General features: G+C 41.3%; 1 protein-coding gene across 1 annotated transcript in view; it reads left to right on the top strand.

Annotated features, from left to right (window-relative positions):
- The window catches only part of LOC128813520 (A-kinase anchor protein 13-like), a 106397-nt gene that overhangs the window by 5548 nt on the left and 74062 nt on the right, over positions 1–26787 (top strand). Inside the window, exon 2 of the mRNA XM_053988730.1 lies at positions 14938–14995. The gene's annotated coding sequence lies outside the window, so the exon portion shown is untranslated. The remainder of the gene's footprint in view (positions 1–14937; positions 14996–26787) is intronic.

Raw genomic sequence — 26787 nt, 5'->3', positions numbered from 1 at the left:
TCTCTTTTTGTATTTTTTTGACTACTTTCCGGTGGCTGATCTAACTTTCCTGTTAGTCTCATTGCTGAATTGTTTTTACTTTAATGTTACATTTGCAAGATACATGGTGAGACATCTCCCCACATTGTTTTTAATGTGAGATGTTATTTACAGTGTGGCAGCACTGCTGAGATTAGCCTGATCTACTGTAAAAGGAAGGATTTAAGGATTTTCTTCTGTAGCAGCTCCTTCAGGTTTTATTTCTGAGAGCAAGGGAAAAGAAAAGTGACCAATTATTCATTTAAAAATGAGGCTAGATTTTGGTGAGACTTTTTTCCTCTGTGAATGTGATTTAAGGTGGTCATCTTAAAGGTCATTTGATTATGATGATCAAAACTTTGTGTGGAGAGAAAGTGCCCCATGTGTCATGTGTGAGTCCTCTGTGCTTTTTATCACCCATGACTAATGCAAACTGGAGCAGCAAATTATGCTAAAATCTGTGACATATTTGTATCTTCATCTAAACCGTATCTGAGGTTTCTGGCAAAGTTACTTGGGAAAGTAAATCTTTTTCCCAGTGTCTCTCTGCCCTCAGTGGTGTAACTGTTCTGTAAATCTGAATGCTGCACTTAGTAAAACCATTACAAACAAAGATTCTGGCACGGAGCAGTTGTTCTAAACCAGACTGTCTTCAGATCAAGCTACTGACTCACCCATTCATGTGTCACACATGGGTGCTGGCCGAGTCATCGTGTTCTTGCAGGTATCCCTGGTTCTAGTGGAAGGAGGGCTGAAGTGGGAGTGTGAGTGTGCACAGCAGTTAAAAACCTCCTGGTGGAAATTCATTCTGAGGGTGGGTTTGCCCAAAGGCTCCTTTTACCATGTGCCTGATGTTGCTCTGCTTTTGCCACGTTTTAGGGATGCACGGAGTGGCTGCTTGTGTGAAGTCTCTCCCTTCAGGGCAACAAAGCAAAACGCTGTGCTGGCTCAGACCATGGGTTGTCTGGCCTTGTTTCCTGCCCCGTGGTGTTGGTTGTGGGTTCTTGGGGAGGTGTGAGAGCAAGAAAAGTCCACAGCAGTGACTGTGGGCACAGTGGGGTTCAATACCAGGATGTGTGGCACATTCCGCTTCCTAGCACGTGTGGCTGTCAACACCCTGCCAAATCTTGAAACTTGCTGTCAATAGGAAAAGAGGGAAAATAAGGGATGGTGGGAGTGAGATTGCTGAAGGGAATGAATCTTGGTCACTTTACACATGCTGTTTTCCCTCCTGAGTTTCCTCTGGGATGCTTAAGCCTTTGGTCCCATAATAGCAGTGGGACAATGAATGCTTGGATGGAGGAAGCAGGTGTTAAAGGAAGGGGGGAAGTGATTTCTTTTGGGGGGAAGGGGAGGACAGGATGGCCATATTTGCCTCTTATACAGACTAATTTCTTTTGGCTCATGAACTTGTGCACAGCATGCTTCCTAATTGCTGAACCCACAAGTAAGATGGCAGCAAAACTGGGACTTGTTTTTTTTGTGTGGTTTTTTTTTTTTGGTTGTTTTTTTTTTTTTTTTTTTGAGTTAATATCACTTAGTGAGTCAGCTGAGGAGTGAGGTTTACGTGATGTACCTCTGGTGTTACGTGATGAATTCTGTTGTTTTGTTCCCTGTTACCATAAACCTTTCACTGCAGCAGCAAGGCTGCAGTGCTGACGGCACTGGACATCTTCAAGTCTGCACTTTGTACTTGAGAGTGCTGGTTTTTAATTGTTTAAAACCAAACTGGAGCTGATTGAGTATGTGTGGCCTAGATGAAAACAGTTTCTGTAGTGTGATCTGAAGGTCTTTGAGTTGGTGCAGAGGATGATTCTGAAATAAAGTAAAACAGGCTGCTTCACGTGCTGTGTAGCAGATGTGTTTGATCCGTAGCCCAAAGATTTCCCATCCTGGGAGTAATGACAACACTCCATTTCAGTGGGGTTTTCAGCCTGTGCAGGAACCTCTCTTGAGCATGGGAGTCAGTTTTTCCATCACTGAGTGTTTGCAGCCACTCCACCCATTTTTATGATGAGTGATCATCGTCAAAGAGCACAGTGGAGCACAAGAGGTGGTGAGCAAACCTTTTGTTACATTAAATGTAAATGTTTATAGTTTCTCTTCTCCTAGCAGCTGCAGAGAAAGTAGGTTGTCTCAGCTGGGTATAGAAATAAAGACTAAACCCTTTTTATATGTACTGTCATAAAAGAAGGCCTTGTGTAATAAACATTCATTTCACAAGGTCCAGGTGTCTCTTTAAGCTTTTGTGAGATTCAAGGCGAAAGGTTGCTGCACATGTTTGTTAACTGCAGGTTTTTCTCTATTGTGGTGCAGATGCCAACAGGAAAATACACATTTGTCCTCAGACCCATTGTGGGAGGATGCTGGGGGTTATGTTGGTACCCACTGTGTAGCTGCATTAGAGTGCTGGTGGCTCCTGCTGAGGTGGGCAACGGAGTGTGAATCCATTTGTGCAGTGGGGGCTTGGGAGTCTCCAAAATTTGGAGCTGCTTTTCCACCCTGGCTAAAGCTACTAATAAATTTTGGAAGAGTCTTTTGGTTATGTAGGTGAAGAAGACTTTGTGTGTAGCATGGAGACTTGAGATCTGAGCACTTAACTAGCATAAAATGCTTTTAACTAGCTTATAAAAGTATTTTCTTGAGTGGGTGCCTTTCTTGTCTGTTAGATGCTGATGGGAGTGGGGTGATGGGAGCAGGTTTCTTGAGAGCTGTCCCACAGTGAAAACAGGGCTTTGATGCTTGTTCTCATGGGCAGTGTATTAAGCTAGAAAAAGAAGCAGACCGTTGCATGAAGAGCTTATAAGTTACTACTGTGGATAATAAGTATGTTTGCATGGATGTTAAGGGGATTAATTTTTTGTGAAGTGCTTTGAAAATGGGAGAATTAAAGACATACTTAAGTGCTAACTGGCTTCATAGGTCTTGTAAATTTCTTTCTCCCTCCTTCCAGTCAGTTTTAAGTTGTGTTTGTTATGGGTAAGTTTCAAGTTGTCTTTGTTATTGGTATGAAATTTACCTGTCAGTCCCACACTTTTTTTTTTTTTTTCTGTGTTCTGGGAATTTTGCAATTTACCTATGGGCAGTAAGGTGGTAAAATGTTGTATTTTCAGATGGCATTTCAGAAGGAGAGGTGCTCTGCTGAATGTGATGTGCTTCCTTCTGCAGCTGGAATTGGCTCTACTTAAACTGCGGGGTTTAGTGTTTAGACCTCACTGGTTTTTCCTTTATCAGATTAGCTAGGATTTTGGCAGGACTTTGTGCTACTAAGTAGCGCTTGCGTGTGAGTGTTCAGTAACTTTCTTGCTTTATAATCTCAAAGTTCAGAAGTCATCGGGTTCTTTGAGACTAATAGGAGATCCTATCCCAACACCTTACGGCAGGCAGAGAAAACACTTGAGTACGTGGGGAGCAAGTTTTGAAATGAAAATTCAAAACTACTTGAGGAAGATGGAGGACATGTGGCAAGGAAAGTGCTTGGAAATGCATACATCTTCCTGAAGCGACAAAACATGAATTTGCTTTTTACCTTTTCTTTCTTGGATTATTTGCAGGTCCCATCCCCTCAGTGATATCAGTTCATACTATGAGATGGCAGATAAATGGCAGTCAAACAGTTACTGTCCAATTGCATTATATAAAAAGATTAAGCGTTGTGATAAAATGTATCGAGTGAGTAGAAATTTAGCAAGCTTTTTAATACTCTGCTTAGAGGAGTTCTGATTTTCCCAACTCTCTCCCCACCCTGGAGTTAGTAAAATCTTCACCAATTTTTACTAAAAATCTAGTCTGATCAGTGCTACTCATATTAATTAAGAAAGAATAATGCCATTTGCATGAATACCTGTGTGTATTTATTCCTTGGGCTTGTGATATCTAGTGCCAAGAAAAACCTAGGCCATTTTGGAGGAAATGTGCTCTAAGTCTTTGTTGAAGTTTTTCTTTGAATAAGTACATCACTTGGTCTTTGCAGTGAAGGAAATAAATTGTTTCCTTGCAGGGTTTTTTTGATTCTTAGATAAGTCTGAGTCTGAGGCACTGGATACCTTGGGGATAGAGACTTGGTTTAACATTTGGTGGAAGTTGACTGAGGAGCAGGAGCTGTTGTAGTGTGGTTGTGTTAATGTGGCTGTGATGCTCAGTAGACCAGCGTTTTAAGTTCCCACTCAAGGGATGTACAACTCTGTCTACTTGAGACCTTGTTGCTTCTGCCTGGTTGTGGGGGAAAAAATATGCCCATGATGGAGAGGAGAGAAAGAACTTTTGGGACGCTGCTAGATGAAAGCCTAGCAGCAGTGAGCAATTTGGGAATACACCCGAGCTGGAATGCAGGGTCAAGCTCTGTGACTGTGCCTTCCAGCCAGGGAGAGTTGCAGGGTGGCGATGGCAGGGACCACCCTGCATGTTGGGAACTAATTGTCACCTCTGCTTCGTGCTCAGCTTCGAGCTGTCCCTTGTTCAAGAGCCTGTTGGGTGTGCACTGGGCACTCAGCAGCATCCTGTGATGAGACAGGAGTAATCCTGGTTTTTGCCTTCTCCGTGACTTAAGCAAACTTGAAATCACTGCTTAGTGCAGGATGCTGAACCCCTGGTGCTTGATGTGCCACGTTCTGGGTGTTGCTGCCTTGGTCAGTGTCCTTGTCCTGCCGAGGAGCAGAAGCAGGACCAGAACACATGCTCATTTCTCTTTGCTTCTTTAAATTATCTGTGTTAACTCCCTGATGTCTGTTATTTAGAAAATAAATTTTGTCTCATACATCCAACCCAGGAAAACGCTTATATATCCAGCAGCCAGCAAATTGAATGAGTCCTGATCTATTCTTAATTTCTTGTGTTTCCTGTGGTTTTATTGTTTGTGTTACCAGCCCTAATATTTACATGCTTTTGAATGAGCTTTTCTTTTTTTGGAAGATACTGCTTTGTTTGTATGCCTTGCAAAACAGGTTCTTCCATTTTTTTTTTTCCGAATAACCAAACAACTTACTTTCTCAAAAGAGTAGGAGGAAAAAAAAAAAAGGAAGATTATAGGAATCACCAAAGGGAGATATCTAAGAATAGATTTTTTTTTTTGGTTGATGATATGCTAAGACTCATTCTAAACTTGCATCTATCCTTCCAAATGTCCTTGGGCTCTTTGAGAGCTTTGTAAAACTTGTTGCATATGAAATTAAGTGCTTGTGGGTGCTTTATCTGAATAGCAGATACGTTTACAGTTGACATTTTAAATGCAAAGGTGCTTCCATGAAGAATGCTTGTAAGAACAAAGCTGTAGTTCCCACTGAAACCCCAAAGACATAGGAAGACAAGTCGGTGGAGTCTGCTGTGTTAATGTTTAAAAGTAGTGCTGGTGACTGTTGTTCATCTATGTGTCTCTGGAAAGTGATGTAGTGCTTTTTTTCTACAAAGTAAGGAAGATGTCACACTTATACTCCCTGCCTTTCTTCTGGATATGGAGGACTGACAGAGCTGATGTTCTTTAGGGGGTCTGTCCCTTGGACAGACATCAGCTGGCTGCCTTTTCCATGGATGTTTGCTTTCCTTTAGTAATCCTTTAGGAACTAATTTGAAATTGCCAATTTAAAAAAAAATAAAGTGTTCTCCATGGAATCTGTGATCAGCCTTCATTTGCAGGTGTTACTGTTCTGTGTTGAATTTCCAACTAATCTTCAGATATTTATTTCTTTCAAAAAATAAGACGGAATGTCAAAACTTTTTCTTTCAAATCTCTTCTGCCTGCCATGGATAAAAAAACCTAGTTGCACATTGATGAATAGTGGCTGGGAAGCCTGTCTGGTTCTGCAACAGGATCAATAAATAGCTTAGTGTCTGGTTTACTTTGGGAAGGAAGGTGTCCTGTTGTGGCAGTGGCAGGAGGGGAGCCTTGCACTCACTCCCAGTGAAGTTGCCCTGTCTGGGCAGTGTTCACCAGCACGAAACTCTGAGAAACATGATACAGTGTCTCTGCTGAGATACAGAACCCCTTTGAAACCTCCAGAAAGTACTGACATTTATAGAAATGGGTAATACTGGCCTTTTTATTTTCTCTATCCCTCTGCTGTCAGCTCAGAGAGGACTTGGAGTATGATAATGTGGTGTGAAAACTGTTTCCCCCATCACCCTCCCTATCATTTGCTGCAGGGAGCACCTTGGGACATGGAGAGCACATTGCTGCATGTGGTCCATGTCTAACACTCCTGTGTGTTCGGGTGGATGGGCCAGCACTTGGAGGAGCTGTTCTAGTTGCCAGACTGGATCTGGCAGCTCATTAGCAAACATGTTGGGTCTCAGGATTGAGGTTTGGATGAATGCCTCTGAAATGCACCCTTCCACCAAGGATATTTTCAGGTTTGGTCTTTGGAGCATTTGGTTTGTGGCACAGTTGCTGAAGGAGAAACTCTCCTCTCTGCTAGATCAAAAATCAGTTTATTTTAGAAAATGGAAAGAAAATGTCCAGGTGGTTCAGGAGTGGCACAGTTAACCATTTCTGATACCCCAGAAGCAATCATGTGTGCAAAAGGGCTATGGCTGGTAATTATCTCAAAGTCAATGAGGTTTGGGATACTTGTGTCCTGTTTCATTGGCAAAATGAAACCAGGTAAAGTTTCAGAACTGGAATAAAAAAAGTTTAATTTTCACCCTTTTAATGAAGATGATGATAAAACTCTTTGGCTGCATGTTTTTTTCCTTTCCTAAGCTGCTTGTGGCATGGTTATTGCTGGATGTTGTGAAATGTAAATAACACCAAGGTAGTGAACTCGGCATCCCCTGCTCCTTGGCAGCGTTGGTGAATGGAAACATCTGTCCAGGGCCTCTCTGGTTCCCTTCCCTCACACAGCTCCTGCTTCCAGCACAGTGCTGCAGAACGTGCTACAAAGTCCTGCAAACCCTCTCCTTAACTCTGCACTGCACAAAATGGAGGAAAATCTAGAGAGTAAAGGGAGTGAGGATTTTTTTTCCCCATAGTGGGTATTTCAATGCAAGTCATTCAGATTGCTGGTGTTCTGATGCCAGCCTGCGACATGGGACAGACCTGAGCTCATGCTCTTGGCACAGTCCAGCTCCTCTGGTGTGTGCATCTCTTGCATTTCACTCTCAAATCACTCACTTGGCAAATGCTTAACTATTCCCTGTCTCTCCTATTCAGATTATACAAATAGGCTGTGGCAGGGTGTAAGCTTCACTAAAAAGGATTTGTGGGTTTGCAGGCATGGGGATGGGTGATAGGGGTTGAACTTTTTTTTTACTTCTTCAAGAGGAGTAGGAGGCAAGGGGACAACACAAAACTGCAGCAGCAAGTGCAGAAGGAGGGTGGGAAACCACCCTGGTAATTCACTTGGAGTTTCCTCTGAGCTTGGGTGGGAGATCTTACTAGGTTTTTACTTTGTGACCATAAAAAAAATGCAAACAAAACCCCAAAGCCTAAGTAACCATGCAAATAATGCAGGAAATACGTAGTGAATGTTTCGTGATTGGGAGAGATAGTAACTGGGGCTTCTGAGCTTTAGGTTGGCTACAGGATGTAAATACTGCTTGTGTTGGTATGGGTGAGTATTGTGGACCAGGTTCATTGACAGTTTGGACTCTAAAACTTACTTTGTAAATTTCAGACCGTTCTTTCAAGTTGTTTTCATTTCAGCTAGAGAAGTTGTTATTAATTTTGTCCTGTTGGTGGAACATGAAATTGAGATGTTGTCCTTACAAGGTGTTTTCATGGTGATTTTTTTAAAAATTTATTTTTTATTTTTTAATAATTAATTGGGAAGAATGGATGGGAGAAGAAAAGGGATGCGCTTGTTCCTTTTTAAATCTAGGAATACCAACTGTTTTTCTCCCCTCTCTCACCCCTTGTGTGAGTGGTGAAAAAGAAGTGTCAGTTTTTAAATAGATCAAACATCTTCCTAGCACATAACATTGGTTTGAGGTGAGGCTGCATGGCCGGGTTTTGATGGTTTAGGGATATATTAGGTGAATTAATACAGCCATCTGTGATGCATTTATGAAAGCTTTTTTTTTTTTTTAGAGTGGTTTTTTTCCTTTGCTGTCAATATATAAAAAATTATTTCTTTAAGGGAAACCTTAACTGTGCTAGCCAGGGACTAATTCTGCATGCAGTATATCCCATTCTGAAAAAAGTGGGTTATTCTTAACATAAATTACATACTCAGAATTAAGTAAGATTAAAATTACAGTGAAGACAGGCTAATAAGGGTTTTTCTCTGCTGAGGAATTTGACTTGAAGCTTGCGTTGGAGCCTGAAGTTGAATTTGCCAATCCAGCTGAAGTGTAAAATGCCTTCCAGTCTCAACTGGAGTAAGCTAAAGCAGAGTTTTAACTGACTTATGTTTTTTTTTCCTCTCCTTTTCATTGGACAGATTTATAAAGAATTATTCTGATGATTTTATTTTCCCCTCTGAGTACTTCCAAAAGCTAACAGAAAGCATCATTGCATAATGGAGGGGTGGACAGCAGAATGCTTCTGTGATCTCCAGTGTTGCTTCAGGATTTCCAGCTCTGTAAATAATTGCTCAAGGCAAAGGTACACTAATATTATTTGATGAACAGGAAGTCTGCAAATAGCCATGGTATTTTGCCATAATCACATTTGCAGTGGTGCAGGTGTTGAGCCTTACCTATAGCCAGGAAAACCAGTGCCTCAAATAGATAGATTTGTAAGAACATGTGGGTGAGGAGATGGGATGTAGGTTTGGAGAAAGTACATCAGCAGATTTGAATTTAAAGGATTGAAAATCGTAAAAGAGTTTCAGGAGATGTGTTGGTGATAGCACTGCTACAATGGCTTGGCTTTGTAACAACAAAACAAAACCATACAAACCCCCACTTCTTCAAAAATGGCAAGATACTCAGGATTTTATTTGTTTTTAATGGATTATGGTTGTCTTAGATTGATGTGCTGCTGGTTCTGCTCAGGGCTCAGTGGTATTTGTTACTGTGGTTGTTTTGCCTCATGCTTCTCACACCCAAATCTTTCCTTAGCTCATTTGATGCAAAAATCCTTTTCTTGGCTGTGTTGGTGACCAGAGCAGCTGAGTGTGAATCTTGAGCAGCTGGTTAGGTGACACCCCCTGTCTCCTCTGGACACTGAGAGTGTTCAAGCACTTCATTAATACTTAACTTGAGCTGTCTCAGTGAGGTGTCTGAAGGAAATTAAATACTGTCATTAAAATAATGCTGCCAGAAATGCCTGAAACCAGCTATATTGGGAGCCTGACTCATCTGCCCTTGCTCTGGGAGCATGGCTGGATGCAGTGGGAGGGTATCCTGCTTTTTTTTCCACAACTTCATGACCTTGTATCACCAGCCCATGCATTCATTTGGGAGCAGACTGATGAAGGAGAGACGATGATATGCAGATGGGAATGTTTCTGAGGGTGATGCTCATTGCTGAAATGGTCTTGGAGTAGTTATTTTGAGAGGAAATCTTGGCTCATGTTCATGGAGCTGAACTACCAAGAGCAGCCTGCGAGGTGGAAGAAAAAGGGATGGGGAGAAAGGAAGCAGGTGGTGAGAGGATGTGTGTAACAGAGAAGTGAAGCATCACTCATCTCTTCCAAGCCCTCTGTTTTTCCTCCCTCTAGAGATGGCCATTATTTCAAGTGGGCCCCGAGGTTTGGAAAAAAGGTTTGGGGTGTGTGTGAGCAGCAAGTACTGAGAAAATTGCTGTGCTGTGTGTAAACCTAGCATGGAAGTTTGTAACTGAGATGCATGGTGATGTCTTCACTTGATTTTGGCTGTGAAGCTTTGAGGGGCATAGCAAAATACTTGGTGCCAGCCCAAATGGACTGGAATAAAAGTAAATAAATACTTGTAAAAGATTGTCTCTGTCTGGCTTAGTACTGTTCCTGAGTGTTTCAGCTTCAGATGTTCTTGAAGAAATTGCTCTTGCTTAGCCTAAAAGGCAGCGCTTAAGATATTTAGATAGAAGTGGTGCTGCCTCTCCAGACAGGAATATTTGTATAAATGTTTAAAGTGTCCAGTTAATCTGACAGGATTGTGACCAAGGCACAGTATGGTGCCTGTGTGCATTTACACTGTAATTATGAATGGTTTGTGCTGTGAGACAGTGTGATGGCTTCAGTGCTGCCTTTTTGTTATAAATACAGCATCTTCTGGGCTGTTGTTTAAAGACTCCTTTGGAAGCCTGATTTAATAGTTGAGCAGAGTGAATAATTCAAAACCTTTTTATCAAGTTCTTGTTTAAATTCTTAAATGAGCTCACCATAACCTTTTTATGTACCCCTCCTGCATGTGTCATACAAATATTAGAATAATTGAGTTTTACTAGTGCAAATGTTTCTGTGAAGCAAATTTTTAGAGCTTGATGTATGATTGTTTATGGAAAGAGGAATGTTAAAATCTCACACACCAGTGCCCATGCCAGAAACTTGTGCTGGCTTACTTAGGAAAAGGGTGGGGGGCGAGACCCTTGGCTTTGTTGGAGCAATCCTAACTGAGCTGGTTTGTCAGATTGACTTGTTTGCAGTTTAAAAACTGAACACATGTATTTAAAGGAATTCCAGCTATATCTCTCTTACAGGCCATTCTGCAAACAGTAGCAGTACTTAGTTTAAAATATTTGCTTTTTTTCTAGATAAGTACTATTTTGACTCTTTTTCCTTTTCTCACCCCTTTACATGAGATGAACCAGCACATTCAAAATGCATCTGCTTAACATCACTGAGTAGCTTAACAAAGGGATGCAGATGAGAGAAAATCCATAGTTACCTTCCAGGTTTCATCATTCTTTGGCTTGAAGTCCAGTCCAGGCTGGAGGAGAGCCTTGCAGATAGGTAATTTGAGTGGATTTAGCATGCCTACTCACATGTATTAATGTTTGCAGACTTGCTGGCGAAAGCTCATTAGTGTTAAGTCACTTCTGAGTACTGATGGTCTTTAAAAGGCAAATGAAAGCCTTGCAACCAGGCTGTCTGCAGAACTGGCATCCATTTGTCTTCTGCTTCTGAAGAAAAATTGAAGACTTAAAAATCTAAAGCCAGCTCAAGAAGCAGGATTTGAGGATTAGGCAGGGAGCTGGGAGATGCTGTTTTCTCAGTGGAGAATTGTTGCTTAATTGGTTACAAGAATTTAGTCAAGACTGTTTATTCTGTTTGCAGACAAACCTCCTCCTGTGCATGCTCTGGCAGTCCTCTAACCTTCCTGGCACTGCAGTGTGTGCTTGGAGTTGAGATGGAAAATCGCTCCTCTTGCAGTGTGTCATGAGTTTGCAAAGCCTGATTTGCATGTGCAGGGTTTGCTCTCTGAATTTTGGATTTCTTTGCTGATTTTTCTCTCTGAACTTTGCTGCAGCCACCTTTAACAGCCACTGGTAATGCCAGTGAGAGTTGCCCCTTGCAATGTGTGCAGAAATCTGGAATTGCAGACTTGTGTGACAATGAAACTACTATTGAAATTTTCCATTGCCTTCAGTCACAGCTAGTCCAAGTGTAACTACTGACAGTACAGATGCTAGAAACTGTGCATCTGGATATCCATACCCAGGCCCATGAGAAACATAAGGTGGTCTTTAAAAGTAGGAACTTTTAGGTTTTGGGGTTATTAAAAAAGCCCAAACTGACCTCCAAACCCTGGCATCATCACAACAACCAGCTTTGACTTTGCAGAAGGAGCCAAGTAAACCTGTTCTTTTGTTGGCTTTCCTGAATTTGTCATATATGTAGAGTCATATTTCCACGGAACAAAATGAGTTGTATCCAGCACCGTACCAGTGGGCCTGGGCCTCTGGTTGTGGTGTTCCTGTAGTCTGTCAGCTAGAGTGGGAGGAAGAGTGTTCAGACTTGGTCTGACTCCCTTGCATCTCAGCTGTAGCATTGCTGCAGTTGGGTCTTTGTTAAGCTGAAAACACCAAGGAAAATCTCCTTCATGCCTCTTCATTTCCTTGTGATGCAGTATCAGCTCTAGCTTGCCACTGTGGGTTCCTTGGACCTTAAAACATGTGGGAAATTTTGGGTGGACTTTTGCTTGGTTTTAATTAAATACTGGTGTAACAAGAGTTTTTTGATGAGAAAGACCCAGCAATCTTACCAAACATGCAGAACAAGCAGGCTGTCTTGTCATCCCATGATGACATTCCCACTGTAGGAAACACCCGTTGTGCTTTGATAAATTTGTCCTTATTCATAGTGTGAAACTGCAAATAAACATGTAAAATTGCTTTTGTGCGTTGGAGATTTATAACAGTTTGTTGTCCCTTCAGATTTGTGTTGCAAAGTGTCTGTGAAGATAGGGGAGCAATATTACCTTATTTATTATGGGGGGAATCTGAGACTTGGCACTTTTTCTGAGGTACCCATTAAATCTGAGTGTTTGCAGAGTCTGCTGTAGTTTATGATTGAAGTTGGTGGTTACAACAGGCAAGATCCCACTGCAGCACAAAGTGGGGGAGAGGGGGTGCCAGCTGAGCTTTGCCTGAAGTGGATGTGTCTGCAGAGATGCAGGCTGGGGTGAGCTTAGAAAAGAGGCTGCTGTCTCCTCATTCGCTGATTCTTTGATCACTGAGAAGAAATAATGTGACCACTGGGCAAACTGATTTGTGCTCAAGGTATGTCTAGCATATATAAAATAACCTAAAGGAGGAGGTGGATCAATATAAGCTCTGGATTTTGTTGTGGCTTGATGCTGTTTGATTCTGTATGATTATTCTGCTAGGCAAGACTTAATTTGTCAGCCTGTCCCCATTTACATAAGTACCATTGATGCTTCACCCTCCCTGTGGTGACCTGTGAACCATCTCTGTTGGGTCTTCATGCTGTTCTAGATTTGGTTATTCACTCTTTCTGCCCAATAGAGATTTACACTCCATCCTTGTCTAATTCAAAGTGGTGCCTTTAAGTTTTCCCACTCACATAATAGTATATTAAAAATATATATATAATTTTTGCTTGTTTCTATCTCATTTAGCATTGTCAGAGGGGAAAACAGTAAAAGACTTGATGTGTATTTGGACTGGATGGAGTAATGACGAGGTATAGCTGAGTTATTTTCTTTCTTTTAAAGCTGCTTGTGATTTTCTGCTGTGGATATTTTGATTCTTGTTTATTTTGCTCCTTCGTGTGGAGAAGAATAGTTTGGGAGAGGGGAAGGAAGAGGCAGGGTTTACCCCTACAACCATCATTGTTAGCCTTAACTTCTGCTAGAGCTTTGCTGCTTTGGCTCGACCTATTTAAACTTGAGAAATGTGTTTTTGTTTTCATTTCCATCTTGTTGCATTTAAAAACTATTCTAATTATACCAGATTGAACGTTAATGGGCGAATGTTTTTCAGAGACTTGATAGAGTTTCCAGGCAGCTTTTCATCCGCCAAGTACTGTACTGGGCTCTCACTGGTGAGGTTTTGCTTGGTTTACTCTAAGAATCTGCAAAGCAACTGTTCAAAATTGCTGACACATGTTAAGTAATGTGGAAATCACCGTCCTACCCCATTGAAGTCTGAGAGTGCTCATGTCGACAATAAGAACAAGATCTGACCCTGAAAATGATATGTGAACAGTCTCAATCTGGAGACCATTTCTAGTGTCTTCCCTCTGACTCTGGCTAGTTTATCCTTTGGTCTTAGGTATTCTATTTTTAAAAAAAAAATATTTACTCAATCTCCAGAAAAATACCACATTGTGCCTTGTCTGTGTATTTTTTAATTATTTCACATGTGCATATTTGATGATGCCAATTTCAGAGTAAAATCTCAGTTCTGTAGTTGAGTATCAGGAGAGTTAATGCTACTTCTAACAATAATGGTAGTGGTGTAATGCTTATGTAATAAGAAATCCATCATCTTCTACCTCCCTTCTCCAAACCTCTAGTTTTCAGCTTTGGAGCAGCTGTAATCAGCCTGTACAACCTCCCTTCCTCCTCTCATGAATAAATCCAACAACCTTATCTTCTCTATCGGAAAGTCTTCCCTGGCTTCAGCAGCCTCTGGAGGAGGGTATAAAAGGGGCTTTCACTGCCTAACAGGAAGCAAAATGAATGGAGGAACTTTTGATAATGCCCCGTCTGTCTGAGCGGGGGATCAGCCCGACTAAATTGCAGCAGATTAGTGAATGATAGTGCTTCAGCTGGGGCCAGAATTATAAGTTTTTAATCTTGGAACAAGCAATGATTTCTTCCTCCTAAACAGTGGTCAACTCCTCCTTTGATTTGGAGGTTTGCAGTCATCCATATTCAGTTAGTTTGGGTGTGTGGTTTCTTTTTTTTTTCTTCCAGTCTGCATTCATGAGTCTCAACAAGCTTTTGGGATTTTTGGTAACAGTGATTTTGGTGAAACCTGTCATGGCCACATGCCATTTTTGCCAGTAACTTGTACTTTGCTTTGGATTTCTTTTTTGCCTATAATGAGGTCTTGTATTTCCCAGCTTTCTGAATATTGGTATGTGTGATTCTGCCTCAGTCTTTTCAATTAGCTTTGGGGTGGTTAGGGTATTTTTTTATAAGCAGCATTTTTGTTTCTGGCCACCTTCAGCCTTACTCTGTGTGTGAACATGTGGGACTCCTTGATTCCCACCCCACAACTTGGTCCAAACTTTCTGATAATCCAGCTCAGTGGGAGGGAGAGATGACTGAAAATCTAAATGGGGCAGTTTAGCTAATTGCCTTAGGCCTGACTGCTGGATAACGCTAGTTTTATTGCAGCCCGACATGATTGACATTTGGGGAATTGCACTGGTATAATGCTGGCAGCAGCAGTGAAAAATCTGCCCTATTGTTTCTGATACATTCGCTGTCTGAGGAGGAGCTTTTTGTTACAAATAACTATCAGAAAGGCAACTAATGGAGTGAAGTTACTTTTTGTTTAAATCACTGACTTTTCCAATTCCCAAGAAAAAAATACGAGTGAGAGTAATGTCCTATGTACTAAAACTTTGCCTTTTTCTATGTTTTTTTCAGGCTTTTTTTTTCCTTGGATTTTATTACTGGAAAACTCTCTAATGACAACTTTGCTTAGGTAAGTGAAGCAAGATTTTTTTTCCTGTGGATTTTTTTTTAGAATCACTTCCCCTATCTTAACTTCTTTTGCATGTTGGGTTGAAATGTTGAGCTGCCAGCCAGCTGTGTTCCGTGTGCTGTGGTTAAAGGCTAGAAAGATGTTGTAAACAAAAGTGGGGTAATGCCTCTAGTATGACATAAGGACCTCATTTATTCATTTAACCAGATGAAGTGGACATCGTGCAGAATAATGAAATACAGGTTATATCTGCATATTATGCTGTATAATCTCATCAATTTATAATTTCTTTTAAAGAGTTGCTCTGCATTTTTTTTTCCACTGGAAAGTAAACTTGTTGCTGTCACATAACATAATTTTGTTATGAAATGCAACCTTCATACTTCCAGGTTTTTAGATAAAATTGCTCTTCCTCCATCCCTTTCTTTTCCCTCTTACCCTTAGGCAGGAGCTTCTAATATGGAAAAATCATAAGAAACTTGAGAGTTCTGTATTTTTTTTAGCTCAAAAGACAGGAGAACATGAACAAAACACCCCCCTTTGATCTTCTGAACCCCATCTACACCTCTAAAATGCAGATTCCACATAATTGGTCATTGACAGGATCTGAGTGTTGATTGAAAGCACCTGGTCTTGTCTTTTTCTAAATTTTGTCTATCTTTGGGGCATTTGGAGCACAAATCCAGTGCTGCAGTGCCATGGAGGATGGGTGGAAGAGCTAAAAGTGCTGCTGTACCAAAATGTATTGTGCTTTCCTTTGTGGTGGAGAGAAGACTTGATTGACCTCTGATGCAAGACAAGAAGTCAATCCCTAGACATACAGCTAATTTGATGTGTTAGTTGGAGTTGCTTGTTGATCCTGGATGAAGCCAAAAGCAACTGCAGAGTTCACATGGGAATATAATATCCTAACATCTACCCTGTCAAAAGTGCTGCTGCTCTTTGCAAAGTGTCTGTGAAAGGCTTTTCTTTTTTCTCCTGTCTCTGCTTTCTGCAGTACCCACCCTCTCTTCTTTTCAATCTCCTTCCAATCTCCTTCAATCTCCTTCCAATGAAGCACCGCAGCTTCTCTCCTGGAGATGAGGGACCTTGGTGAAATAAAATTGATTGTCTTAAACCAGAAGTCTTCTCCTATCTGCTTTTCCCTGGTATTTATCCCTCTTCAGGGAGGACTTTAGGAGAGTGAAAACAGACAACTGCAGAGAGGCTTTTGAGTTCTCTTTAGTTTTCCTTTTAGGTAGCTCACTGGAGTTTATCTGTCTGCCATTCCTTTGCCAGAGTGCTGAACTCAGGGTATTTTATGTGGAGTAGATGTCTTATCCAGAAACACATGGGGATGGGCTGGTGGACTCCAAACTGTGAGTGAGCCAAAAAGGTGGAAAATTCCTTAGCAGAGCCCTCTGAGAGCATGTCTGAGATAGATTGCTGCTTGGGATCCAGCACTGCATTGCTCTTGAGACATGCCTTTGCATTGTTCTTGAGGTTCCCCCATGTCTCCCTCAGCTGCTTGAGCAGTGACTAATTTACAGACTGAGGCTGTATTTATTGATGCCACTGCCTGTCCAGAGGATGGAGAGGACTCTGCAAATGAGGGGAGTATTTAGGGATCAGTTTTGAGTCATTTTAACACTGTATATTAGACACATCTATGAATATATGCAGACTGAACTAATAAATAACCAGGGAATGGTAGTTAAGAGGAAAGGGCATAATTAATTCTGTCATGTACTCTGTTTTAAAGTTGGGTCCAGAGCAGTAATGTGTTAGGCTGGGAAGGTAAACACTGTCATTATTCAGCAACAAAACATGTACAAGGCTGACATTGTTTTCCTCCTTTTTATATAATAATTTTTTTGCAGTGCTTGGAGTATCTTTGGTGGTCCTTGGTGTGCTAGGAGCCTGATGAAGCCGTACCCTTTCCGAAGGGTCAGTGCTCCTTTATTTGAATTGAGTTTTGTATAAATGCTGCTTTGCTGACACAGAACGTGTGCTGTTCCAGAAAGCTCTTACTGTTTGCTGTGGTTGGGGTGCTTGGCTGGAATTCCTGCAATATAGTTTGGAGGGAGGTATTTCTGTTTCATCAGGTGATCCCTTTTCACTGCAGTGTTAACCCAGGTCAACTGTACATGTTGCATAGAAAAAAAATCCTTTTTGTGCAGATGGTGTTAAAAAGCCAGCATGAGTTTACCTTGTATATCTTTTTTTTTTTTTTTATTCCTCCAACTACACTAGCATGCAGAGAAAGGCTTGACTTCAGCAAATGCAACTTTGCATGGTCCTTCAAGGTTAATGTGTTTGGACCTTTTTTAGTGGGGAGAAGGATTCGGGGGAGTCCTCGCTTTGCATCTTAAAGCATCTGAAGTTGCTGTGAGAATGATGATATATCTGCTAAAAGGAATAGCTGTCATGGTAAAAAGTTACCTAAAGCAAGGTAGTTAACTTTTCAGCATGTATGATAAATAGTAATAGGAAAAAAGCTAAAGAGCTTGTAGTTGAAGTTCCCCCTGCTTGCTGTTACTCATAGTACAGCCTCTCTCCTCTCCTTCATACCTCTCATTTTAGCAAATTTCTTGATGTATAGTTACACACAGAGAAAAACAAGCAAAGACTTCATATACATATTTCTATTTTGACTGTGCCCCACATGACCCACCCTGGATATCAGATCACTTGAGTTTGAATAAGTGAAGATGTGTGTATCCAAGTGGGTTGGTGTTGTTCAACCCCTCAGTGCCTCTTTCTGTTAAGTTTTCTTACAAGTTTTGCAGATCTAGCTCTTCCAGCAGAAGTCTTGGACAGAAAACACTCATGGAATAGAAAACACCAGTGGAATAGCTGATGCAGCTCAGCAGCCACCTCCTAAAATAAGTGATGGAAGGATGCCTGTTTCTCTTAGCAATATTTTCTTTGGAAGATGAGCATCTCCTCGGCATGTCCTTGGCTTCTGTGTCTCCCTAGCAAGCTGCAGCACTGAAGGCTCCTTCTTCCACTGTTCCCAGCTCAGTTTAAAAGTTCTTCATTCAAAGTATTTCTGTGGTTCTTCAAGGTTTGCTCTGTCTGATTGCAAAACTCCCAGAAATTTGGAGAGGGAGTCCTTCCTTTTGATGGATTGAAAAGAAGTTGTGTGTTGTCAATTTGCACAAAGTCTTTCTTCAAAGTATGAAGTATTTTTTAGGGGGAAGGATCTCTTAAAAAATTATTAGTCCTTGGTGGGTGGCATGAGCAGCATTGACTGGAGGGGCAATTGTTCTGTGGTTCGTGTGCTGTTTATTTTGCAGCCAGTGATGTTTTTATATTGCTGAGGCAGATGGAGGGATTCCCAGCTCCACAATCATGACCTTGGGGGAGATTAGCTGGTTTTAGGTTTCACCACTTGGATGATGAGGTTAGCCTGAGACAGAGATGCATCCCTGTGTATGAAAATGGTCTTGGCCCAGATCTTGTCTGGCGATGTAAAGCCTGAGAAAGGACCAAGAGGTCAGCTTCAGCTTTTTAAGGAATGTGATGTATGGTCATTCTGTGGCATGTGTGGACTGCTGCTTTTTTATTTCAAAAAGGGTAAAAAATGTACTTGCAAGTTTATGTGTTTTTTTTTTAAACACACTAATTAGAGCTACAATTAACTCTAAAATAGAACCTACTTTACAGCTACATAAATATTTATATCTCTGATACTGAAACACTAATGATAAAGAATCCCAAGAGGTTTTTTCATAGCTACAAAGCAAGGAAGATTTCTCACATTCTCTGCCTCTTAGAACCTTTCTTCCACTTCACCTACTTCCCTCCTACTGAGCTAAGCAACATCCTCAATCTGCACACACTGGGACTTTTTTTTTTTTTTTTTTTTTTTTTGCATCTATAGCAATCTGAAATAATTACTCTGCAATTCTAATACTTGTTACAGAAGTGAGCTCCTCTGCTTATGTCAGTCAATGGTATCTAGAAAACTGAAGCTCTGAAACAAGCTAAAATGAGTAGAATCTTGTTTCCTCTTTGCTCACATGGGCACTTATTCACTTCCCCATCTGCTTTGACTTTGAAGACTGCTGAGGTTCTTCCTCTGTCTGACCCACTTGGCATAAGCTAGAGAGGATTGTCTTTCTTCAATAGCCAAGTTTATAGGGCTTCAGCTTGTTCGTAAATAATCCTTAGAGTTTTGAGTGCTGCCTTTCTCCTTCTTTCCCCTTCAAAACTGACCTGCTGCCATTTGTGTACAAACTGGGGGAATATTTTCTCAGTCTATATATAGAGGAGAAAATTCATGCGGTCACTAGACACAAGAGGATGTAAAGTGTGCTGAGGAGATTTCACTATGGATCCATGATTTTAAGTATTTATCTCATCCACTTTCAATTTGTGATCCCAGCACAAAAGAGCATCAGCTGCAGAGGAGGGCTTTGCTTTGCTATTCCTTGTACAAGCACAGTTCCAGAGTACAAAATACAGCACTTGGATATGCAGAGGCATCTTTATAGGAACGTGTAAATATTTAGTGTACTTCAGAGAAGGACAAGGCGTTGCTCTGCCTTTGCTTTCACACTTAAGTACCTGCACCAGGAATTGGTTTGCATGTGTGAATGGTTATTTTAAGGTAGCATTAAAACTCACTTTCAGCTTTACTGAAGTTCTGCAGACCAGCCTCTCCTGACTGGAACTTTGAGGCCTTGTGATCTGCATGTGGTCCTTCTGGCTCTTGGTAGCAGGAGATAGCAACCCTCTGCAGAAAGATAGGCTGTAATTTTGTCCTGCTTTGAACATGTGGGATTTTAAGTATTTCCTATGAGATGCATTGCTAGTATAAACAAACTGTTTTGTTTAGTGTAAGCTCTTTATCCTGATAGTATTTGAGACATCTTATAAAGCAATCACTGTAAATTTAAAACTAATATTTGGCATTATTTAAATAAACATAAATCAAGACAGTATACAAACAACACAAGTTCCCAGCCCAGGGACCTGAAAGACAGACCTACTTGGATGTAGCCTGTGTACTTTTTGTCCATTTCCCTGTTCAATTTAATAATAATGCACCTAATAAATGCACCTAATTAATAGCTTTTAAAATTTATATATTGCAGTGGACATAGATTTTAGTGCTACAATTGCAGAATAGATGTAAAATCATGCAGGGTAAGTAGATGTTTGTGCAGTCTTGTGGTGCAGCATCTTTGCTGTCCTGGTTGGTTTGATACAGAGGATTCCAAATTGAACCCTTTAAGCTGGAAAGGGTAAATTACTGTTTAGTGTGTTGTAAAAGGTCTTGTAGACTGTGGGAGTAGATGAGTTATTTCAAAAACATAATGCTGGAAAAAAATTTCTGTGCCAGACTGTTAAATTTCATTGCTGTGTTAATTAGATAGGAAGAGGCCCCTTATTTTATAAAGTTTTCCAACTCAGTTGAAGCTCTGTCACGTTAGATGCGACAACTGAATGATCAACTACTTGTCTGGGTGCCAGGAGCCTTGTACTTCCAAATTAATTGTGTTTTTACGAGCCAGTGTTAACTTTTTGAAAAATAAAGCTTAGGCCTTGGAAAAAACAGATGCTGATGAAGATGGGAAGGAATGGGGAAAAGAATATAGTGTTCTTGGTAATGAGGTGACCTCTGGTTCTCTAATTTCACTTACCAAGTAGCTATTATTTTTTGTATATAAAATGTAAAATTTTGTCTTTGAGGAACTTCATTTTAGAGGGTGGAGGAGTTCACAATCCTTTCAAGGCCTGAGTTCAGCTGGTAATCTAAGAGGGAATTCAGTATCTTCATAGATGGAGGGTGTATGAGTTTTTTTTAGTTTGTCAGGCTTTTCAAAGATGTACAGATTTGCAGATGCGTGAGGGACTGGGGGGAAGCCCTTGCCTCTAAGTGGTGGTAAAATTTAAAACTCTTATGGGTATGGCTCTGATCAACATTCATTTCAATGTTCCCATAAAAAGCTTATGACTTGGCAGGGTTTCAAGGACTGAAAAGAAAAAAGCTCTGTATACAACATGTTTTATTAATGTTGAAGGAGTAATATTGCTGTATTTCAGAGTCTGCCACTGCATAGAATAAGTTCTTTTTGGCTCTTGTACACTTTGGTTTTTCCCTTGAATAAAACAAGGTGTGACTTCACATCTGCTTTTTCCTAGTAGCCTTGTATTAATCAGGAGTATACATATTTCCAAGTTTTGGCTAGGATTCATCCTTTTTCTTTCTAATTCTCCCATGTTGCAGAGTAAAAGTCATGATTCTTGACCCTTAACTGATACTGTTAAAGTGTATTTGCATAAACCTTGATGTTAAGCATCACATCCCACTTACTTGTGATGACTTTTTACCCCCTTTTAAGCTATATGTAAAGGTGAATTTGAAATTAGGCAGCTGAGAAAGAAGTCGTCTGTTGAAACTTGGCAAATGTGCTTGAACTAATAAAAGCAAATTTTAAAAAAATATACTTTTAAGGGGAATCAGTACTGTAAAACACGAGCTTTAAGATAAAATTGCTGAAGATAATTTGTGCAGCCAAAGTGCAAGAGGAGGCAGATAACACAAGTCAAGCACAAAATCCCAATTTACAGCCACATACCGGTGTTACTTTGGTAAGATTACCTCTGCGTGGGGCTTGGCTGGCGATCAAGGCATGGCTTAGGGAGCCGGCTGGAGCGGGATCGGATCGCTGGCGGTGTGCGAGGCATCGGGGCACGCTCTGAAACAGGAGTCTGGATTCAAATCCTCATGAAACAGGAGTCTGGATTCAAATCCTTGTGAAACAGGAGTCTGGATTCAAATCCTCAACACCGGCCTCTTTCAGAGAGTGCTGCGCTGCCTGGCTGTGGGACACAGCCCGGGCTCTGCGAGGCAGGAGAGTTGGGGGTATGTGACTGCTTAAAAGTAGCTTTTGTTCCCAAAGTTACTGTGTGGGTTTTGGCTGGAGTAGAGTTATTTTTTTGTATAGTAGCTAATATGAGGCTGTGTTTTTGATTTGCTCTGGAAATTGTTGATAACTCAGGGAGCAGAGTTTACATAGAGCCAAGGCCTTTTCTGCTTCTCACCCATCCCACCTGTGAGCAGGGCTGGGGCACAAGGAGTTGGGAGGGGGATGCAGCTGGGACAGCTGAGCTCAGATGTCCAAGGGATATTCCAGACCATATGGAAGCATGGTCAGTGTATTGAGCTGGGAGAAGAGGAGGAAGAGGATGTTCAGAGAGACAGTGTTTGTCTTCTCATATCATCATCATGTGATGGAGCCTTGCTTTCCTGGAGATGGCTGAACACCTGCCTGCCCGTGGGAACTGGGAAGTGAATTCCTTGTATTGCTTTGCTTGTGTGCAGCTTGTGCTTTACCTATGAACCTGTTATTAAACCCAATGCATGAATTTTCTCACTTTTACCCTTCCAGTTCTCTCCCCTGTCGCACTGGTGCAGAGTGAACGAGTTGGCTGTGTGGGTCTGAGTTGCTGCCTGGGGTTAAACTATGATAGCTATCATACTGTTAAAAATTGACATAGCTAAATCTCAGCCTTATGCTTCTGATTTGTGAGTACTGTTGCTTAATTAACAATTATGAAGCACTTGGAGCACTTTAAAAGTGCTGTAGGATTGTAAAATACTGCATTTGCGTGTGCAAGCTCTTAAATGTGGAGGTTTCCATGCTCCTGCTGTGCAAGTGCATGGCTGAGTCACACAGGCTCTTCCTGACCCAGCTCTCCCCTTCTTTGCTCACTCCTCCCATTTGACCCAAGGCATCAGCCTTTCACTTGCCCACCTTCCTGTCTCAAATTTGTGAGTCTGTCCCTCAAGAAGCAAGCAGTTCTGCTCCACAAGTGTTCAAACTCAGGGTGGAGGGGGCTTAGAGCAACCAGATCTAGGGATAGATGTTCCTGCCCATGGCTGGGAAGTTGAACTAGGTGTTCTTTAAAGGTCCCTTCCAACCCAAACCATTCTATGATCCTTCCATAGAAACTCCTTTGAAGATTATTGTCACCCCATGGCCTGTTCCAGGAATGCTCTTCCCCACACCCATGAGGTTGGGCTCTGGTTCCTGGCAGCCAACAAAATCTTCCTTCTGCTATTTCCTTCCTTGTGTCACTCCCAGGCCCTGCACAGAGGTTTGGCAGGTGCCCTTTAGGGAAACCATTTGGACTTTGATTTGCTTCCCCAGAGAGGAGTTGGGTGAGCCTTAGCTGCTGTTCTCCCTGTGCTGGTCATGGAGATCCCTGGAGCTGAAGAAGAGTTCAAGGGCAGCAACTGGACTTGCACTGGGGTTGCAGATGGATGTGTGTGCAGGTGCTCCCTGTGGCAGGGACACAGTGAGAAGGTGCTTTTCCAGGAGAGTTGGGGGAAGGTTCATTTGGAGCTGATGTGGCTGTTGTGGCCAGGGACAGTGGTCCTTCTGCACCATCATGCTGTAATGGCAACTGCTGCCTTTGTGAGGCATTTGCATTGCCTCTATCTGACCTGTAAACATTTTGAAACTTTTCTTTGATATTCATCAGTACTAGAGAGCTGAAACCCACCCATGAGAATGTGATTTGATTAGTTATTTGAAGAAATTCCCACTTCCCAGATCAGAATAGGCTGGATTTTTCAAGAGTATGTTATTGGCAGATGAAAAGAGAGCACTGGAGCGTCTAACAAGAGATGCAGAAATCCCAACTGCTTCACCAAGAGATGAAATCTCTTTGGAACCAAACTGAAGCTCCCTGGGACTTGCTGGTGTTACCTGCAGCACTGGCACCAGCACCAATGGCCGGCATCCTCTGAAAGAGGGAAAGCTCATGTAACTTGGTCTGCTGAGCCAAGGCTTTAATTCAAGCATGGATAAAGCAAGGAATTTGATCAGGCTCCTACCGTCGGTCACACTTTGAGCTCAGTGAAAAGGAGTAGAGCTGAGTTGTGGGACACAGCGTTTTCCTTGTGAAATCTGAACTGTTTGGCAGATCTCTGAAAAATATACGTGAGTAGTCCCCATCAATTGCCACGTACTCAGGTTCAGCTCCTTGCCATTACCTCTGTGTGGTGAGCTCGTGGCATGGATGGTATGGAAGAATTTAGTTTTTCTTTTTGTCTTGGCCTGTCAGCCAGTTCTCTCAGCATCTCTTAATGTTGGATATTTATGGCTTGAAGTAAAGTGTGTGTTGAGTTGCATTTAATCCTGAATTAGATCTATACTCAAACTAGCAAAGGATGAAAAATTCTGTTATGCTGGAACCCTTCTTGGGAGGGGGTTCTGTGGATTTTCTTAAAATAAAAATGAGGGGAAGGGAAGGAAGAATAGATGGTTAAGTGGTTTCAGTCACTATTAATGTTTGCCTATTGCAGCAATAACTTGTATTTCATGTCTTTTCCCAGGGATGGGAGAGGAAGAAAGGGAATGAGGAAGTTGGTAGTACAGTTTTAGTTAGACTTGATTAGCACTTGTTCAACTGATGTATGTGTTACAAACCTAAGAGTTGCTTTTATTTATGCTCACTTGTGCCCAACATTCATGGGAGTTCTGGAGTTGCAGTCTATTGGAAGATCTAGACTTGAATTCCTGTTGTCATTGTGGTGTTCACTGTGCAGCAGGACTTGGAAAGTTGGCATTTTTTTCAAATTTAAAGTATTGCTTGGTCCTGGCATTGCTGTGAGGTGTCATGAACGTTGTCAGCAATAAAATTTTCCTCTGGATGCCTTTTGCACTTATTGCTGTGCTCCTTTCCATCTTCGTTCCAGGCAGTCATTGCCACCTTCTTTCTTTCTTACTTATTTTTTTCCAGAATTTTGTTTAGCAAGGAATGACATTCTGCAAACAAATCAAACCTGGGGTAATCTAAAAACTTCAGAGCTGACCTTGACATGAGTGAAGTTTTAGATGGGGGGATGATCACAACAAGGAGGTCATCACATGGTCTCCTGTGCTGTGCTCTGGTCCGTGAGCTGTGTCTGCCACTCACCTTGGCTGGCTGGAGCTGAACTTGGCTGTTTGTGCCTGTTTAAGAAGTTAATCTTTCTGAAAGGCTGAAAGCTGCTTGGCGTGGTGTGGTTGCCTCAGCTACAGGAACGTAAACCAGTAATGCTGGGGAAAACAGAGGGATAAACATTTGCTGCTCTTTATTTGCGTGAAGAATTACAAGAACCTGGGGTACATTTAGTGACTTGGAACAATTTTTATTTGAGTGCTGGCTCTGTCATGACCTCTGCACATAATGAAATAAAGTAGTCAAGCCTTGCAGTGCAATAAGGAAAATCTGTTAAGATTGTAGTCCCTTTACATCAGCTGACCTTGGTCTGACTAACAAACCAATTTGGCTTAATCCTTGTTTTTTAATTAAACATCAGATACTTGAAGACATAAGTTACTGGCAATTAATCAAAGTGTCTAGGAAACCTGATCACTGGTTTCTATACTGCACACGTTGAGAAGCTTGTGCATAGGTTGATATTTTAAATTAAATGTGTAAAGATGAAAGAAAAGGGGATGAATCTAAGAACCATAAAGCTCGCTTATTAGTGTTCCTGTGAATTAATTGCATCTGTAGTTTTTTCTGAACTTGTGATCAGATTGCACCATGGAATAGTTGAAGTGCCACTGACTTGGAGGTTCTGTAGTGACATTTATCAATGCGGCCTCTAAGACAAAGTTGATTTATGATGTAACTTGTCCCCTCTCCAGTGAAATCACAAGAGTGTGGGCTCTGCATCTGCTGCTGTTTGCTCTCTCTCCCATCTTCTTCCCAAGCCCTGCAGAAAGAAATAAACAGGATGTTCATCATCTCAAGGTTGGACAGTGTGTTGGGAGGCTGCTGGTATTATTTGGTGACTTTTCTGTTTTAATGTATAGTCTTGGAGCCATTTGAGCAACTTTAAGATCAGGTCCTATAGAGTAGATAAGGAAGATGTGTGCAAATGTGACCCTTGTGTGCATTGTCCCTTTTTTTTTATATGATAAGTGATGCCACATGAGAAGTCCTCTTGCAGACATATAGATGGCACTAATAGTGATGCAGGATGATGTTTGCAGACTTTTATGGGTAATACTGGAAAAGTTGGTGTTCTTTCCTGACCACTGTCAGCATTTATGCTCTGTTGCTGTGACTTTCTAAGATGTGTGCTCTGTATGTTACTAAAAACATACAGCAAATAAACTTGTCCAGGCAAGAACATGACCTTGATGCACAATCATTACCTAGAGCCCTAGACTGGAAAGAAGTATTAGTGTTGGAGATTGTGGTAAGGAGTCATCTTCCAGGTCGGTCCCTAAATATAGTCCTTTAAAAGTTTTAGCAATGCCTTTAGACTATAATTTTTTTAATTGCAAAGGACATAAATCTTGTTGTTACAAGGGAATGCAAAAAAAAACCCACCCAAACTTCTTTCAATTCACAGTACATTTCTCATTTTACAAAAGAAAAAAGTACCTTACAGATGGAGTGTGCACCTTTTGAAGCTGTGTGGAAATGAATATTCAACCTATGAGCCAGGAGCAAGATGTAGCAGGGATTGTGTGAGAGCTTTGTGTGGGAGGAATTAACTTCCCAAGGTTTACATAGTGTAAAAAGAGAAGACCCCTCTTTCCTTGATGGGAGTAGCCCCACTAAAGTCAGAGCTCCTGTTCACATGGAGAAAGACTTGCAGATTCAAGTCTTAATTTAGATGTATTTGTTTGTATAAGGCTGGCTTGGTAATACAAATAATACACAATTTATTAGGTCTGTTAAACTTTCAGACTTCCATCCAGTTTAAGAAGAATTTATTGGAATTTACCGCTCTGAAAAATGAGCCTGTCATTTCCTGAGGAGTAGTAAAGAGCACTGGCAAAGATAGCAAT

The sequence above is a fragment of the Vidua macroura genome, chromosome 12 (genome assembly GCF_024509145.1).
Source record: "Vidua macroura isolate BioBank_ID:100142 chromosome 12, ASM2450914v1, whole genome shotgun sequence".
Lineage (NCBI taxonomy): Eukaryota > Metazoa > Chordata > Aves > Passeriformes > Viduidae > Vidua > Vidua macroura.
The sequence above is the reverse complement of the archived record's forward strand: the minus strand, read 5'-3'. Positions and strand labels throughout refer to the sequence as shown.